We start from the raw sequence: 18,456 nt of genomic DNA, 5'->3' as shown, positions 1-18,456 counted from the left end.
AACAGAGCTTTACAGTGGAAAACTTTATTAGAAACTGGATAAGTGAAAGAGGAAAGGGAAAAGGAGTGTGAACAGACTGAACAACTACCGTTGAAAGAAGTTATAATACACAATGTCCAGAAATGCAAAAATCATTAAACAGTCAGATACTGTAAAAACGCTGAAGGAATTGGCACGAAAACTACCGGCCAGTTAAACTAAAGATGACAAAGCTAACCAAACATAAAAATAGGCAGCATATATATATTGTATGAACATACCTGCATAAATTTTTAAAGTGTCCGGGAGTGCACAAATGCACTAGCGACAAGACTCTTTAAATGCTGTAAAGATTGGTGCAAAAGCAACCAGCCAATCAAGTGAGAGAATGATGGAGTAAACAGGAAGTGAAAGAGAACTAGAATAAGCCAAACAATGTAAACCTAGGTGAAAGAAGTTAGTAAAGAACGACCACTCAATTTCATTATTAAGCCCATGTGGAAAAAGATTGTCCAGCTTAAAAATCAATTTTTGCTCCTTTCGAATTAGCATTTCAGAGAAGTTACCACCTTGGGATGGGGGAGATTGCATATCAATGACGAAAAATTTTAGATCAGAGACATCATGTGATTCCGCCACCCAGTGTGACACAAGGGGTGCATTTTCTCATAAAATGATAATACTAGAATGATGTTCTATATTTCTGGTCTTAATTGGACGAGTGGTCTTACCGACATATAATTTTGGGCAAGGGCACATACCAACATATACCACACCAGATGATAAACAATTGGAGGTAAATTGTAAATGGAATTATTAGAAACTGGGTAAGCGAAAGAGGAATGAGAAAAAGAGTATGAACAGACTGAACAACTACTGCATGGAAATTTACAATATCCTCGCTCTCAAGGCCGGTCCGATCCGACCCAAAGCCTCCAGACCATCCGCAACACCCGACCACAACAACTACAACAGATCGACCTGTGGCAGTAACCTCTCAGTCTTCTGGATTGGTCTTTAAGTTGTCATCACGCACAGTATCTGACACCGAGTTAAATTTTTTTAGAGAAAGGCTTGTCATTTATCCCCACTATTTTCTTTAATCAGTTTGATGTACAGATAGACTTGTACAGGTTTTTTCGTATGCTCAAACTCAAATGTTTTTTTTTCTGGTTCTCCACCATCACAAGATGTTTCTGTGATGGTTAAAAAAATCCCAATGGGTTCTACCAGGTCTTTTCGATCCAGCCTTATTAACTTTCGAAAAACTAGTACGATGGGAAATTGAGAAATTGGATGCCAGTGCCAGTCATAGAAAATCTAACATCACTCAAGTTGAAAGATTGGCCATAAGATCTTTAACTAATGATCACAGTATTGTTATTAAACCTGCTGACAAAGGGGGAGGTATAGTTATCTTGGATAGAAGTCAGTATGTTGCAGAGATTATACATCAGTTACAAGATTCAGTTTCTTATCTCCCTCTCCCCTCTGACCCTACCCCAGCATTACAAAAGTCTATTAAGGAATTGGTTACCAACGCTGTAGATCGTAAATTTATTACCCATCGGGAAGCACGTTTTTTGGTTGTTGAACATCCAGTTACACCCACCTTTTACATACAACCAAAAATTCATAAATCTTTACAGAACCCCCCGGCCGCCCCATTGTCTCTGGGATAGGCTCACTACATGAGCCCCTCTCTAAATTTGTAGATTTTTTCATACAACCATTTGTCTCTTTAAGCCGTTCATACACAAGAGACTCTGCCCAGTTCATTATGATCTTACAAGAACTAGCTACCCCAACAGTACCTTTTTTCTTTATTATACTTGACATAGTCTCATTATATTCGAACATCCCCCAAGAGGAGGCTTTACTACTCATTAGGGATGTGAATCGTTTTTGAACGATTAAAATTATCGTCAGATAATTTTAAAATCATCCAAAATCGTTAGAGTGCACGATACAATACAAATGCCCCCGATTTATCATCAGGGGCATTTGTATTGTATCGTTAAATGGGCGCGGGAAAACCGGCACACCAAAAAAACCCTAAAACCCACCCCGAACCTTTAGAACAAATCCCCCACTCTCCCGAACCCCCCCAAAATGTTTTAAATTACCTGGGGTCCAGTGGGGGGGGGGGGGGGGGTCCTGACGCGATCTCCCTCTCTCTGGCCATGACTGCGTTGAGAGAAATGGCGCCGGTGGCCCTTTGCCCTTATCATGTGACAGGGCAAAGGTAGCGCCGGTGCCATTTTGGTTCCTGGTTCCCGATGTCACGCGTGCAGGAGATCGCCCCCGGACCCCCGCTGGACCCCCAGGGACTTTTGGCCAGCTTGGGGGGGCCTCCTGACCCCCACAAGACTTGCCAAAAGTCCAGCGAGGGTCCGGGAGCGACCTCCTGTGCGCGGGCCGTATTGCCAATCTTCAAAATGGCGCCGGCGCTACCTTTGCCCTCACTATGTCAAATGGGCGACGTGGAAGATCACACAATTTCAAATCAGTGTGAGGGTATTCATTTAGGCGCAGACTTTGATCCGCACCCAGGGACGTGGTCATTGTAAAACATGTGCACATATGCATTGCACGCATTTATTAAATAGCCTGCTTGTGAGCACCTGCACAAATCCCACGTCTACCATGTAAATTGGGGGATTCTAAAAGGTGTGCATGCCGAGGTGATTCCCAATTTTACCAGTTTGTCCCAAATTCACCCAGTTAAGAGAGAGGTCCTCCACCCCCCTCCTAGTTTAATACCCTTTACGCCCCATAGTTAGCCCTGATCCTTAAAACTCCGCAGATATGACTAGTTGTTTTTTTTTGTCAACTTACACCTTCTCCATAGCAGAAGAAAACATATGCAGTGCTAGACATGGCATGGGCCCACGTGCATAAGTATTCAAAAATGTATATATTCTAACTTAAAAATATCAGAATGAAGGGAACTGTTGTGATCTTTATTTGGAACAACGATATATAAAATGTCAAAATAAATAAATAAATATTTGCACACACATCTCTCGGCCCTGCCCCAGAACGCCCATGCCCTGCCCAGACTCTGCCCAGACCACGCCCCTTTTGAATCAGAGCAAGATGTGCACGTAAGCAGGGGTTGTGCATGTATCTGGGTGGCTTTTAAAATTAGGTGGGGGCATGTGAGCCCGAGTTGTGTGCACATCCCCTAATTGATGCGCACCCCGGGCTTTTAAAATTCACCTTTATGTATAAGCCAACACTGCAGCTTTTTAGCATAATCATACCTGCATTAAGGGCGGATAACTTAAAACCTAACTGGCTATGTTTGAACATAACTGTTTAGGTTTTTAAGTTATCTGGCCTTGTGTGGCCAGATAACTTGTTACTTATCTGGATATCTTCAAAAGATGACCCGGTAAGTAGTGCTGTTTTGTAAAGTAAAACAAAAAAAGAAAGAATTAAAAGGACCTATGGCCCAATCCCCTACTTCCCACATAAAATTTTATATGGTCCTGTCATATGGCCTTCTTAAGGTTCTCAGACTATACAGAGAAATAATAATACAAAAGTTGAGTGTGCATTGTAGTTGTTACTGTGACCTGCATACTGATATGCATCTAAGCTTTCTACTGATGACTGGAGTGAGTAGCAGAGTTCTTTGCACTCTCTTAATGCTCCTGGAAGTGGTATGCTGGTACCAAACCCAAATCTTCCCCAGAAAAGGGGAAGGACACTCCAGGAACTGCCATGATACCTCTCTTCATAAGGAAGCAAATTGGGCAGTCTATCCAGTGGGAAAATCCCTTTCAGAAAGCAAACAACTTTAGGGAGTAACAGGAACTGTAAACAGGGCCAAAGCTCACCCTTCTGAAAGATGGACATTGGTTTATTGTGCTATTTGTGCTACCATTAAATCTATTAAATGTCCCAGAGGAAACTCTAGCTCTTAATATATATACTTTAATATATATACTTATGACTATTGGTTAAAGCCATCTCGTGTTTTCCCTGCCTATGATTTCAATCTTGCATTATATTACAATGGCATCAAATGTACATTAATCATGATTTTCATAGACTGTACATCTTTTACTGTATTCACACCTACCTATTGACTCTTGCTCTACTTGCAGGCCACTCTGGGGTCTTCCTTATAATCCACCACCCACATCCTAACTTACCCCTACTCCTTGAGGCCAACATCTACTTGCCTCTCTCTGATACCAGTGGACACTGGCTTTCTCCTCCGCTGGGGTGAAACACCAGTGAAACACTGGCACTGGCAGGGCAATCATCGAAGGACGCTCCTTCCCTCTCCAGAGAGAGAGAGCCCTTGGTGCGAGCAAAAAGAACGTGACAAAGTAGCTTGCCCCTTTGTGCACCCCTTCATGTGCTTCTGAAGTGTTGACCCGAAGTGCATTTTTGATAGTGCCCTGGTCATCCTGCTACAATAATGGATCAGACACACTTCATTGAACCTATTCAAGGACAGGGCATATATGGAGAGCTAAGGAAAAAGCAAAGAAGAATTGCAAAGTTGGTCTTCTCCATGATAACTAACAACTCTTCCTTTATCTCTTCCTGCTTTATGTCACACTAGTCTTATTAAATGTTCAGTCACTAGGGGAGTGCATTTGTTTGCAACGTATTGGCAATCTGTAAAGTATGTGTCCATATTTGTTGTATTGTTGGGTTGCGAAACGTATCGCAATTCCCCACGAATATAACATTTGGGTGTATCCATAGCCAAAAACCAGCCCTTTCCTGTGAGTCCAAATGGCATTCTCCTATTTGAAATGGCGGCTAAGAAATCACTGCGAGCACGCCAAACGTATGGAATGGATGATATGTTATATTCGTCCTTCGATGATCCATAGCCAAAAACCAGCCCTTTCCTGTGAGTCAGGCAGACAGGTTGGCAAGGAGACCAGAATGCAATGTATCAGCGAAAATAATTTTTGCAATTCAGCCAATCGTGTTCTCACTCAGTGGTCGGTGACGCTTTTGCTGATGACCCAGCACTATATATACTTAAGCATGTGGTGTGCCATGCACTTTCTTTGCAGGGGTGATCTGGGGAGGCCGGGAGGTGGTTTGTCTCTGCGGAAGGTGGCTGTACTCAGAGCTAGTCTGAGTTCTCAAATCTGTATTCAATTGCTAGCTAGGCTAGCTACTTAGATAGAAAAAGATATTTGTTCTTCATTTGCCTGCAGTGCCTGCTAGCCCTGTTTTTTCTTAAGCACTTTTTTTAGTTGATCTGAGACTGTCTCTCTGTGTCATGGAGAGAAGCTGCTAGCAGTGGCATTTTGCTGCTTAATTCACCCCCTGGGGTAGGTTGCAAGCACCATTTGGGTGTTGTGGGTGGGAGAGATTTATTCAATTTCCAGCTGGTTTGCTAGAAGTTCCATTGCAAAATATATTTCATTGATTTTCCTACTGTGCCAAGTCCAGCTTTTTTGTTAATGACATTTTTTAATTGAACTTACTCGGTCTCTCTGTGCACTGGGCATCAGTGCCAGTGGACACTGGGTAGTTTTGCAGACTCAAGTATATTGGGACAGTGGGTGTTTGTGAAGCTAAATCCACAGTGGGCCTCTTTTGTAGTTACAAGCTCGGTGTGTGCACACATATTACATTAGTGCATATCAAGTGTTTACTGAAGAGGATGTTGGGGAGGTACCCGTAATGGAGAAGGTTTTCATGGGTAATGATTCAGATGGACTGAATCAAATCACGGTGAACCTAGAAGATGTGGTAGGCCTGATTGACAAACTGAAGAGTAGTAAATCACCTGGACCGGATGGTATACATCCCAGAGTTCTGAAGGAACTAAAAAAATGAAATTTCAGAACTATTAGTAAAAATTTGTAACCTATCATTAAAATCATCCATTGTACCTGAAGACTGGAGGATAGCAAATGTAACCCCAATATTTAAAAAGGGCTCCAAGGGCGATCCGGGAAACTACAGACCGGTTAGCCTGACTTCAGTGCCAGGAAAAATAGTGGAAAGTGTTCTAAACATCAAAATCGCAGAACATATAGAAAGACGTGGTTTAATGGAACAAAGTCAGCATGGCTTTGCCCAGGGCAAGTCTTGCCTCACATCTGCTTCACTTTTTTGAAGTAGTTAATAAACATGTGGATAAAGGTGAACCAGTAGATGTAGTATACTTGGATTTTCAGAAGGCGTTTGACAAAGTTCCTCATGAGAGGCTTCTAGGAAAAGTAAAAAGTCATGGGATAGGTGGCGATGTCCTTTCGTGGATTGCAAACTGGCTAAAAGACAGGAAACAGAGAGTAGGATTAACTGGACAATTTTCGCAGTGGAAGGGAGTGGACAGTGGAGTGCCTCAGGGATCTGTATTGGGACCCATACTTTTCAATGTATTTATAAATGATCTGGAAAGAAATACGATGAGTGAGATAATCAGATTTGCAGATGACACAAAATTTTTCAGAGTAGTTAAATCACAAGCAGATTATGATAAATTGCAGGAAGACCTTGTGAGACTGGAAAATTGGGCATCCAAATGGCAGATGAAATTTAATGTGGATAAGTGCAAGGTGATGCATATAGGGAAAAATAACCCATGCTATAATTACACAATGTTGGGTTCCATATTAGGTGCTACAAGCCAAGAAAGAGATCTAGGCGTCATAGTGGATAACACATTGAAATCGTCGGTTCAGTGTGCTGCGGCAGTCAATAAAGCAAACAGAATGTTGGGAATTATTAGAAAGGGAATGGTGAATATAACGGAAAATGTCATAATGCCTCTGTATCGCTCCATGGTGAGACCGCACCTTGAATACTGTGTACAATTCTGGTCGCCGCATCTCAAAAAAGATATAATTGCGATGGAGAAGGTACAGAGAAGGGCTACCAAAATGATAAGGGGAATGGAACAGCTCCCCTATGAGGAAAGACTAAAGAGGTTAGGACTTTTCAGCTTGGAGAAGAGACAGCTGAGGGGAGATATGATAGAGATGTTTAAAATCATGAGAGGTCTAGAACGGGTAGATGTGAATCAGTTATTTACTCTTTCGGATAGTAGAAAGACTAGGGGGCACTCCATGAAGTTAGCATGGGGCACATTTAAAACTAATCAGAGAAAGTTCTTTTTTACTCAACGCACAATTAAACTCTGGAATTTGTTGCCAGAGGATGTGGTTAGTGCAGTTAGTAAAACTGTGTTTAAAAAAGGATTGGATAAGTTCTTAGAGGAGAAGTCCATTACCTGCTATTAAGTTCACTTAGAGAATAGCCACTGCCATTAGCAATGGTAACATGGAATAGACTTAGTTTTTGGGTACTTGCCAGGTTCTTATGGCCTGGATTGGCCACTGTTGGAAACAGGATGCTGGGCTTGATGGACCCTTGGTCTGACCCAGTATGGCATTTTCTTATGTTCTTATGTGCCCGTGGGCAGCCAGTTTTGCAGACTCAAGTATATTGGGACAGTGGGTGTTTGTGAAGCCAAATCCCCAGTGGGCCTCTTTTGTAGTTACAAGCTCTGTGTGTGCACACACATTACATTAGTGCATATCAAGGCACTGTGCCCGTGGGCAGCCAGTTTTGCAGACTCAAGTATATTGGGATAGCAGTGGACTGTGAAGCCAAATCCCCAGTGGACCTCTTTTGTAGTTACAAGCTTGGTGTGTGCACACACATTATATTAGTGCATATCAAGGCACTGTGCCCAAGGGCAGCCAGTTTTGCAGACTCAAGTATATTGGGACAGCAGTGGTCTGTGAAGCCAAATCCCCAGTGGGCCTCTTTTGTAGTTACAAGCTCGGTGTGTGCACACACATTACATTAGTGCATATCACGGCAGTGTGCCCGTGGGCAGCCAGTTTTGCAGGCTCAAGTATATTTGGGACAGCAGTGGTCTGTGAAGCCAAATCCCTAGTGGGCCTCTTTTGTAGTTACAAGCTCGGTGTGTACACACACATTAGTGCATATCAAAGCACTGTGCCCGTGGGCAGCCAGTTTGGCAGACTCAAGTATATTGGGACAGCAGTGGTCTGTGAAGCCAAATCCCCAGTGGGCCTCTTTTGTAGTTACAAGCTCGGTGTATGCACACACATTACATTAGTGCATATCAAGGCACTGTGCCCGTGGGCAGCTAGTTTTGCAGACTCAAGTATATTGGGACAGTTGGTGTTTGTGAAGCCAAATACCCAGTGGGCCTCTTTGGTAGTTACAAGCTCGGTGTGTGCACACACATTACATTAGTGCATATCAAGGCACTGTGCCTGCCCCGTGGGCAGCCAGTTTTGCAGACTCAAGTATATTGGGACAGCAGTGGTCTGTGAAGTCAAAACCCCAGTGGGCCTCTTTTGTAGTTACAAGCTTGGTGTGTGTACACACATTACATTAGTGCATATCAAGGCACTGTGCTCCGTGGGCAGCCAGTTTTGCAGACTCAAGTATATTAGGATAGCAGTGGTCTGTGAAGCCAAATCCCCAGTGGGCCTCTTTTGGAAATAATTATTTTAATTGAAATCCCTAGTAGGAACTAGGCAGTGACATTAAATCCATAATGTCAGGGAAAGCTAGATGTGGTCAAGTGATTGGGACTGGCAGAGGAGGCACTTCAAAAGGCACTAGTGCCAGTCCCCGATTAAAGTTAAAAAAGGACCTGTTGCAATCTAAACTCTTTGGAGGGGCAGGCAGTTCTATCCAGAAAAAAACGAAATCTAAACGTGATGCATCCCCACTACCTGTTTCTGACCCTGTAGTTTTGGAGGTGAGGGAAGGGGAGGTTGAGTCATGCAAGACAAAATGATGACACCCAAAAGCAGCAGTGGGACAGCAGTCTCGACTTAGCATTGACAATGTAGCACAGGCACTGTTTGCTTCTGATTCCGATGAAGAATCATCTTCTGTGGGATTCTCATCAGAAACGGAAGAAGTAATAGCTGATGAAGTTTTAGGAGGATTCGTTAGTCCTGTCTTAGCCTCCACTTCAGTACAGCAGGGGAGAGATGAAACTGATGATAATGAGGAGGAGGAAGGGCAGTCAGCACAGGCTCTGTGTGACTGAGGCCCCTGGCATTGCTTCTCAGGGTGCACCCACTACTTCATCTCCAGTGCCAGCATCCACCCGCAAGGCTATATGAAGGGAGGATCACGAACGACATCTGCGATCTGGAGCCACTTTAAAGTGACGGAGGACCCATATTTTCCTCGGTGTAATTACTGTGGCAGAGCTATTAGCAGAGGCAAGCAAATGGTACATCTATCTAATTTTGGCATGATGCATCATAAGAAGATGCAGCACCCAACAACAGTACTGCCATCTGGGGATGGTGGCAGTACCAGCCAGGGGACCCCTTCCAGGCAGCGTAAAGTGGTTGAAAAGGAGCAGAGTCACCCCATGCCCTCAGCCCCTTCTAGCAGTCAGGTGGTAGGCCAGCAACCCCCTGACATGTGGCAGAAGCGTCAACCCACCATGGAGGAAATGCGGTGGAGTGCGGTAACGCTATCCCAGCGCAGGAGGCAAGCAGACTCAAAAGTTGTAACCAGGAGCATTGGGGAAATGATTGCCCTTGATGACCAACCCTTGCAGATAGTGGAGAATGTGGGTTTCAAGCATTTTTTGAAGGTCGTACTTCCAAATTACAAAGTACCCTCCAGAACCACATTTAGCAGAAAGGTCATCCCCAGCCTGTGCAAGCAGTGTCACAGTCGCATCCAAGCGCTGCTAGCTAAGGCAGAGGGGAGTGTGCATTTCATCTGCTATATCTGGACTGCCATGAATGCTGCACACTCTTACCTCTGCCTGACAGCACACTGGTGGGACCTGGCTGAGGTAGGGGCAGGCAGCAGCTCTATCACTGAACAAGTATCAGGGTGGAGATGGGCTTTACTGCACACCCACCTGACGGACCAGGCCCATACCGCAGCCACTATTCTAGCATGCATCAGACAGATGCTGGAGGGCTGGCAACTACACCAGCGAGACAGGAATCCTCAGGCAGTGTTCTTTGTCACAAACAATGGTGCAAACATGGTTAAGGCAACAACCGACGGGTGCTTTAAGAACATCTGATGTTTTGCACACACTCTGCACCTGGTAGTGAAGTCAGCTCTGGGGTTGGAGTCCAATGACCAAGAGAATGAATACCTGCATAGGTTAATACAGAAGTGCAGGAACATAGCAGCGCACTTCCACAGAAGTGTGAAGGCGGGGCAGGTTCTCCGACAAAAGCAGACTGATTTGGACATGCCTCACAAGCGTCTCATTTAAGTCATTGCACCCAGTGAAATTCCACCTTTATGATGCTGCAGAGGTTAGTGGAGCTGCAGACACCACTTCATGAACTTTCTGGTTCAATGGGCATAAGTGTGCAGAATCCCATAGGGCATCATGATTGGTTAGTCATGAGTCAGCTGGTAAAAATCCTCCAGCCCTTCAAGGATGTCATGGAGGAGCTGAGTTCTAGAAGTGCCACCTTGGCTGACATCATCCCTATTGTTAATTTTCTGGATGAAAATTTGGAGGCCTTTAAACAGGAAGAGGGAATGACAGTTGAGGAGCTGCATTGTCTGGATGTTTTGCAGCAGTAGGTGGAAGAGAGGTTAAGGCCTTTAACAGAAGAGAACACATACATGCTCACCACAATCTGTGATCCCCGTGTGAAAGGGAAACTCGCCCAACAATACGATTGTCTCCTATTGGTGAAGGACTTGCTGTTAGCAAAAGTCCTTGAACAGGAGTGCCAGAGGCGGAGACAAGGCGTGAAGCAGAGGAGGAAATAGCAGTACTTCAGAGAGTTGTGCTAGCCCAAGCAGGAGCAGCACTCTGTCAGCGACAGCTAGTATCTCTTCCTCCTCCACTTCAGAACGCCAAAGGCATGTTGCCCATAAAGATTCATCTTTTGTGCTATGGGTTAGAGAGAAAGCAGCTGATTTGAGTGACTTTCAACCCACTCAAGCAAAGGAGACACCAGCACAGCTGTCAGTGACACGGTATCTCTCACAGCCCACAGAGAACATGTAGACAGATTCGCTGGCATATTGGGCACACAAGTCCACAGTCTGGCCACACCTAGCCAAAGTGGCACAGCGATATCTGTCATGTCCACCAACCAGTGTGGTCAGTGAATGTATATTTTCAATGACAGGGGATATCATGAGCCCTCATTGCTCAAGGTTGGCACCAGAGTTGATGGAAATGCTAGTGTTTTTGAAAGTAAACCTGCCTTTACTTGGGTTTCCAAATTTTCCCTGTGATTGCAAGATGAATAAAAGCAATTGAAAGCCTTGGAGCAGCTCCAACTGCCTCCGATGCTCCAGACAATATAAGCACTGCAGCACATGAACCTGACCTGAAACGCTGTGCCTGTCCGTCCACTGTCAAGGCCGTACATCCCTACAAGGGTCTGACCTCTAAAGCTGTGCCTGTCTGTCCACTGTCCAGGCCGTATGTCCCTACAAGGGCCTGACCTCTAATGCTGTGCCTATCCATCCACTGTCCACGCCGTACGTCCCAACAAGGGCTTACCTGAAATGCTGTGCCTGTCCGTCCACTGTCCAGGGCGTATGCCCCTACAAGGGCCTGACCTCTAATGCTGTGCCTGTCTATCCACATTTGGAATGTAAGAACATAAAAAGCTGACTTAAGATGTTTGGAGCTTGCATATTTCATATGCTCAATATTTTTCATGACCTTGCCAACAGTAATGTCTCTAGTACTATCGAAAACTGGTGGTAGTTACACTCTAGTTCATCATCTGTGTTCCCATTGTTTACAGAGGCACTGTGTAAACCACAAAGTCAACATAGATTGATATTATAGATTTGGACTTGAGTAGTGGTTTTCTTATTTCTGAGAGCTCTTCATGTTCCTTTGTCATCAGCTGAAGTGCATAAGTACAGTTAATAGCTTCTGGGTATTCAAAAATAATCTCCAGCTCAGTTCTTGCTTCACAAATGGCAGTCTCTATTGCTCTAAAAGCATCCTCTGTTGAATTATCTTTCAGAAATGAAAAATATGCCATTTTCTTCTGGCAGTGAACCAGTTCAGGAAGAAGTGACAGGTCCAAGCACAGCATTCCTGCACAAAGGAAATCCTCTAATGCTGTGCCTGTCCGTCCAGGCCTTATGTCCCTACAAGGGTTTGACCTCTGTCCTCGAATGCTGTGCCTGTCCGTCCAGGCCTTATGTCCCCATGTGGGTTTGACCTCTGTCCTCGAATGCTGTGCCTGTCCATCCAGGCCTTATGTCCCTAAGAGTGTTTGACCTCTGTCCTCAAATGCTGTGCCTGCTGTCCAGGCCTTATGTCCCCATGTGGGTTTGACCTCTGTCCTCGAATGCTGTGCCTGTCCATCCAGGCCTTAAATCCCTACAAGGGTTTGACCTCTGTCCTCAAATGCTGTGCCTGTCCATCCAGGCCTTATGTCCCTAAGAGTGTTTGACCTCTGTCCTCAAATGCTGTGCCTGCCGTCCAGGCCTTATGTCCCTACGTGGGCTTGAACTCTTTCCTCGAATGCTGTGCCTGTTCGTCCAGGATTTATGTCCCTACGTGGGCTTGACCTCTGTCCTCGAATGCTGTGTCTGTCCATCCAGTCCTTATGTCCCTACGTGGGCTTGACCTCTGTCCTCGAATGCTGTGCCTGTCCATCCAGGATTTATGTCCCTAAGAGTGTTTGAACTCTGTCCTCGAATGCTGTGACTGTCCGTCCAGGCCTTATGTCCCTAAGAGTGTTTGACCTCTGTCCTCAAATGCTGTGCCTGTCCATCCAGGCCTTATGTCCTTAGGAGTGTTTGACCTCTGTCCTCGAATGCTGTGCCTGTCCATCCAGACCTTATGTCCCTAAGAGTATTTGGCCTCTGTCCTCGAATGCTGTGCCTGTCCGTCCAGGCTTTATGTCCCTACAAGGGTTTGACCTCTGTCCTCGAATGCTGTGCCTGTCCATCCAGGTCTTATGTCCCTAAGAGTATTTGGCCTCTGTCCTCAAATGCTGTGCCTGTCCATCCAGGCTTTATGTCCCTAAGAGTGTTTGACCTCTGTCCTTGAATGCTGTGCCTGTCCATCCAGGCCTTATGTCCCTACGTGGGCTTGACCTCTATCCTCGAATGCTGTGCCTGTCCATCCAGGCCTTATGTCCCTACAAGGGTTTGACCTCTATCCTCGAATGCTGTGCCTGTTCATCCAATCTTATGTCTCTACGAGGGCTTGACCTCAAACACTGTGGCTGTCTATCACATTTGGAATGTATGAACATAAAAAGCTGACTTAAGATGTTTGGAGCTTGTGTATTTCATAGAGATGTGAATCGGAACCGGAATCGGTTCGGATTCCGGTTCCGATTCACTTCGTATTTTTTTTTCATCCGGCCCGATCTCGGTTTTGTTTATCGGCTGCGCCCGAGCCGATAAACAAAAAACCCACCCCGACCCTTTAAAACTAACCCCTTAGCTTCTTCCACCCTCCCGACCCCCCCAAAAACATTTTACAGGTACCTGGTGGTCCAGTGGGGGTCCTGGGAGTGATCTCCCGCTCTCGGACCATTGGCTGCCACTAATAAAAATGGCGCCGATGGCCTTTGCCCTTACCATGTGACAGGGTATCCGTGCCATTGGCCGGCCCCTGTCACATGGAGGGCGCACTGGATGGCTGGCGCCATCTTTAAAAATTAATGTGAACATTAATATTTCTTCTAGTACTATCAAAAACTGGTGGTTACACAGGCACTGTAGGGTACAAAGTCAACATAGGTTGATATTGTAGATTTGGGCGGGAGATGACATCAGCGCGTCTTTTGGTCCTAATGGCTGAAACCTCATTGCAAAGGGAAACTTCAGTCTCTGGCAATTCAAACTACTAATCCTTCACAGCATGGATCCTTAAATAAAACAAACAATTTTCTTTAGTTTCAGGGCAGAGAAGAGAACTTCCTCCATCTTGCTCATGAAGTCATGATCTGTTTGCAAATGCTTAAATCCTAACAATTTGTACCATTATACACTCTAGGGGCCAACCAATTCCAGGGAGCCCTTTCCTGTTCAAAGGAAAGGGAACTCTCCCCGGGTGTAGCAGCCTATCTCTTAGCACCTGTTGACCCATGTTCAGAATGAAGAAAGATCTCCAAGGTACTTAGACTGTGGCAAACTGTTGCGTTCGTGCCTCTTCTCGCCCCTCGCTCCACCCTCTCTACCTTGGGAGTGACTCCCTTCAGCTCTGACGGACAGATGCAGCCGCGGCTTCTCCCTGCCTCTTGATCTTGGTGTCCCCGGGCTAGCTTGACTCTATGGATCCGCCATGTTCCTGATGACATAAGGGTGCGTGCGTGTGCGCGCTCCAGACTTTGTACCAGCAAGGGCGCGAACCTCGGGAGCTTCCCCCCATAGTGACGTCATCCATTTACACGTTAAAAGGTCTTTGTTTGCTAACCTCTAATGAGTTATTAAGGAACTTCAACAAGACTTGCTTCGGCAGGCCACGATACTTGCAGCAACGATCTGGGTCAGCTGTATCCCCAACTTTGCCTGAAGTCTGGAGCCACCAGAGACCATTCTCTTGCAGCTGGGGAGACTGCCTTCTGCATCAGGGCTCATCTGTGGCCTGTTTCTGCTCCAGCTTCTCTTCTGCAGTGTGCAGCAGGGCCACTGTCCAAGGTCCTGCACTTCCTGCTTCCTCCTAGGGGGCGAGGCCAGCTCGCTCTTCTTCTTTTAAAGGAACAGCGTAGGAGTGGTCCACTTCTGATATCATTCTGGGAGTTGCCTCTTCAGCCCTACAAAAGGGGCTCATCGTCATTCCTTCCTTGCCTTTGCAAGGAGCCAGTCCTCCTTAGGACTCTCATCTTCCAGCTTCTCAAGGCTTTCGTTCCATGTGGGATCCCATGTCTTCGTCTAGATGTTCTTCGTTCCTTGGTCTCTTGTCTCATCAAGCTTCTGTGTTCCAGATGTCTTCATGTAACCAGACCTTCATCTCCCGATGTCTTCACATAACCTGACCTTCATCGCCAGACGTCTTCACATCCTGATCTTCATCGCCAGATATCTTCACGTAACCTGACCTTCATCTCCTGTAGGGATGTGAATCGTGTCCTCGATCGTCTTAACGATCGATTTCGGCTGGGAGGGGGAGGGAATCGTATTGTTGCCGTTTGGGGGGGTAAAATATCGTGAAAAATTGTTAAAAATCGTTAAAAATCGAAAAATCGAAAAATCGAAAAATCGAAAAACCGGCACATTAAAACCCCCTAAAACCCACCCCCGACCCTTTAAATTAAATCCCCCACCCTCCCGAACCCCCCCCCCCAAATAACTTAAATAACCTGCGGGTCCAGCGGCGGTCCGGAACGGGCTCCTGCTCCTGAATCTTGTCGTCTTCAGCCGGCGCCATTTTCCAAAATGGCGCCGAAAAATGGCGGCGGCCATAGACGAAAAAGATTGGACGGCAGGAGGTCCTTCCGGACCCCCGCTGGACTTTTGGCAAGTCTCGTGGGGGTCAGGAGGCCCCCCACAAGCTGGCCAAAAGTTCCTGGAGGTCCAGCGGGGGTCAGGGAGCGATTTCCCGCCGCGAATCCTTTTCGTACGGAAAATGGCGCCGGCAGGAGATCGACTGCAGGAGGTCATTCAGCGAGGGTTCCGGCGCCTCGCTGAACGACCTCCTGCAGTCGATCTCCTGCCGGCGCCATTTTCCGTACGAAAACGATTCGCGGCGGGAAATCGCTCCCTGACCCCCGCTGGACCTCCAGGAACTTTTGGCCAGCTTGTGGGGGGCCTCCTGACCCCCACGAGACTTGCCAAAAGTCCAGCGGGGGTCCGGAAGGACCTCCTGCCGTCCAATCGTTTTCGTCTATGGCCGCCGCCATTTTTCGGCGCCATTTTGGAAAATGGCGCCGGCTGAAGACGACAAGATTCAGGAGCAGGAGCCCGTTCCGGACCGCTGCCGTTCCGGACCGCCGCTGGACCCGCAGGTTATTTAAGTTATTTGGGGGGGGGGTTCGGGAGGGTGGGGGATTTAATTTAAAGGGTCGGGGGTGGGTTTTAGGGGGTTTTAGTGTGCCGGCTCACGATTCTAACGATTTATAACGATAAATCATTAGAATCTGTATTGTATTGTGTTCCATAACGGTTTAAGACGATATTAAAATTATCGGACGATAATTTTAATCGTCCTAAAATGATTCACATCCCTAATCTCCTGATGCCTTCACATAACTTAATCTTCTTCTTCTTCACAGGTCTCTTCGGATCCAGTCTTCTGTATCTTGATCTTCATGTCCTCGGCAGCGCAACCTCCTGAAGCTTCTGGCTTTTAATCCTCCTTGCACTGAGTCCCGTCTTAGTGTTCCTTCACCGAGTCCCACCTTGGTGACCCTGGCTCCGAGTTCCGTCTCCGAGCTTCCTTCCTTCTCCTATATCCTACCGGACCTTCAGAGCCTACTGCGCCTGCCTCTGTTTTCACAAATGAACTCTGTTCTAAAACTTGTTCTGTCGGTGTGGTCTGCGCCTGACCTTGATAAGCTGTAAAGGGCACCCCTTGGAGCAGGCCTCACCAGAGTCTTCATCTGAATCTTCTAAACAGTCTGCATTGGGAACCATCAGCATGGACAGCAACCAACCAGGCTTGGCTGTGTAGGGCTTGTAGCGTGGCCACCTAGACAGCATTGTGGACACTCTTTCAGAGTCCTTATCTACACAGTATTATGGACACTGTGACTCTTTTGGAGTCCTCCTATTTTCAATCAATTCTGAGTCTTCTCAGACCTTTTCTTCAGCCTTCCGGAGTCCTCCTTTTAACCTTCTGAGTCTCGTCTCAGATCTCCTTTTACCTATCTGAGTCCCGCTTCAGACCACCTTCTTTAACCTATGTGAGTTCCGCCTCAGACCACCTTTTCCAACCAACCTGAGTCTCGCCTCAGACCACCTTCTTCAACCAACTTGAGTCTCATCTCACTTTCTTCAATTACCTGAGCGGGGAATCACCAGCATGGCTGGTTGCAGACCAGCCTGCCGACGTGGTCTGCAACCAGCCCTCATCAGCTGAGTAGGGCTTTTCCTCTAAAGCCTGCTATCTGCGCGTCTAGCTCTATTTTCCTAAGAAGAGGATCAATTGTTAGAATGTACAACAGTGGGGACAGCGGGCACCCTTGCCTAGTTCCCCTGTGTAATTGGAAGTCCTCCGAAACATGACCATTGGCCAGAATTGCTGATTTTGGGTTTTTGTATAGCATGTTAATATTTTGCATGATTTCCCCCTGGAAACCGTATCTTTCCATCACTGAGAATAGGTAGGCCCACGACACTCGGTCGAACGCCTTCTCTGAATCAAATCCTACAATCAGCGCTGGGGTACCTCTAGCATTACTTTCCTCTAAAGCTATTAATAACTTTGTCAGGTTCGAACTTACAGATCTCCCTTTTACAAAACCTACTTGGGTTTTTGCAATTATAGAGGGAAACACCTGACCCAACCTGTCCGCCATTATTTTGCGAATATTTTAGCCTCATAATTTAGTAGGGAAATAGGCCTGTATGAGGCAGTAAATGCCAGATCTTTACCGGGCTTTTCCAGAACTGTGATATACGCCCTGGTGAATCCGTCTGGGAAGGCCCCTCTTTGTTGAGCTGTTGCATAGAATTTCAGTAAGTCCGGTGCTATTTGGTAAAGCAGACTTTTATAATATTCCGCACTGAAACCGTCCGGACCAGGTGCCTTCCCCCTTTTGCTCGTTTTTATGATACTAACAATTTCCACTAATTGTATTGGCTGATTAAGTTGAGCCAACTGTTCTTGTGTAATCTGTGGTGTTGGCAAATCTTTAAAGAAGGCCTCTTCCTGCTCCCTTCCTCCTGTCCTATCGTCAGTGTACAACTGCATGTAGAATTCTCTAAAAGCAGCGCACACGGATGCCGCCTTCTGGATGGGCTTTCCTTGAGCATCCCGTAATTTTGCGATATAGGACTTGCCCCTAGCTGAGCGGGTTAAGTTAGCCAAAAGACGGCCCGCTTTGTTCCCATATCGGTTCAGCTGATGTTCCCCATAAAAGAGGGCTTGTTGTGCTTTCCTATGCAACAGCCCATTTAGGGTGTGTAATATGGCATAATAATCTTCTCTCGTTTGCTCATTGTTTTGTGCCATCATTTGTGCTTTAGCCTCCTTGAGCCTCCCCTCTAGTAGTTTGATTTGTCTATGCATATTTTAAGCTCGGGCACTCATATATCCCAGAATTTCACCTCTCATAACTGCCTTGCCCGCTTCCCAGTACAAAATCGGGTCTTCTTTGTGTTGTTTATTATGACTCTCATATTCCCTCCACTTTTCTTTTAAGAAAGTCCTGTAATTTTATGTCCCCTGCCAGATAACCCGGAAACTTCCACAGTTTGGACCCCGGTTCGTCCCTGATTACCTTTATATCAATCCAAATGATTGCGTGGTCTGAAATCTCAATTGGCCCTATTTCCGCCTTCATTATCTGCGGGAATAGTACATCCGCTATTAAAATATAATCTATCCTTGAAAGCGTGGCGTGT

This window comes from Rhinatrema bivittatum, chromosome 4, assembly GCF_901001135.1.
Source record: "Rhinatrema bivittatum chromosome 4, aRhiBiv1.1, whole genome shotgun sequence".
In the NCBI taxonomy this organism is placed as follows: Eukaryota; Metazoa; Chordata; class Amphibia; order Gymnophiona; family Rhinatrematidae; genus Rhinatrema; species Rhinatrema bivittatum.
The sequence above is the reverse complement of the archived record's forward strand: the minus strand, read 5'-3'. Positions refer to the sequence as shown.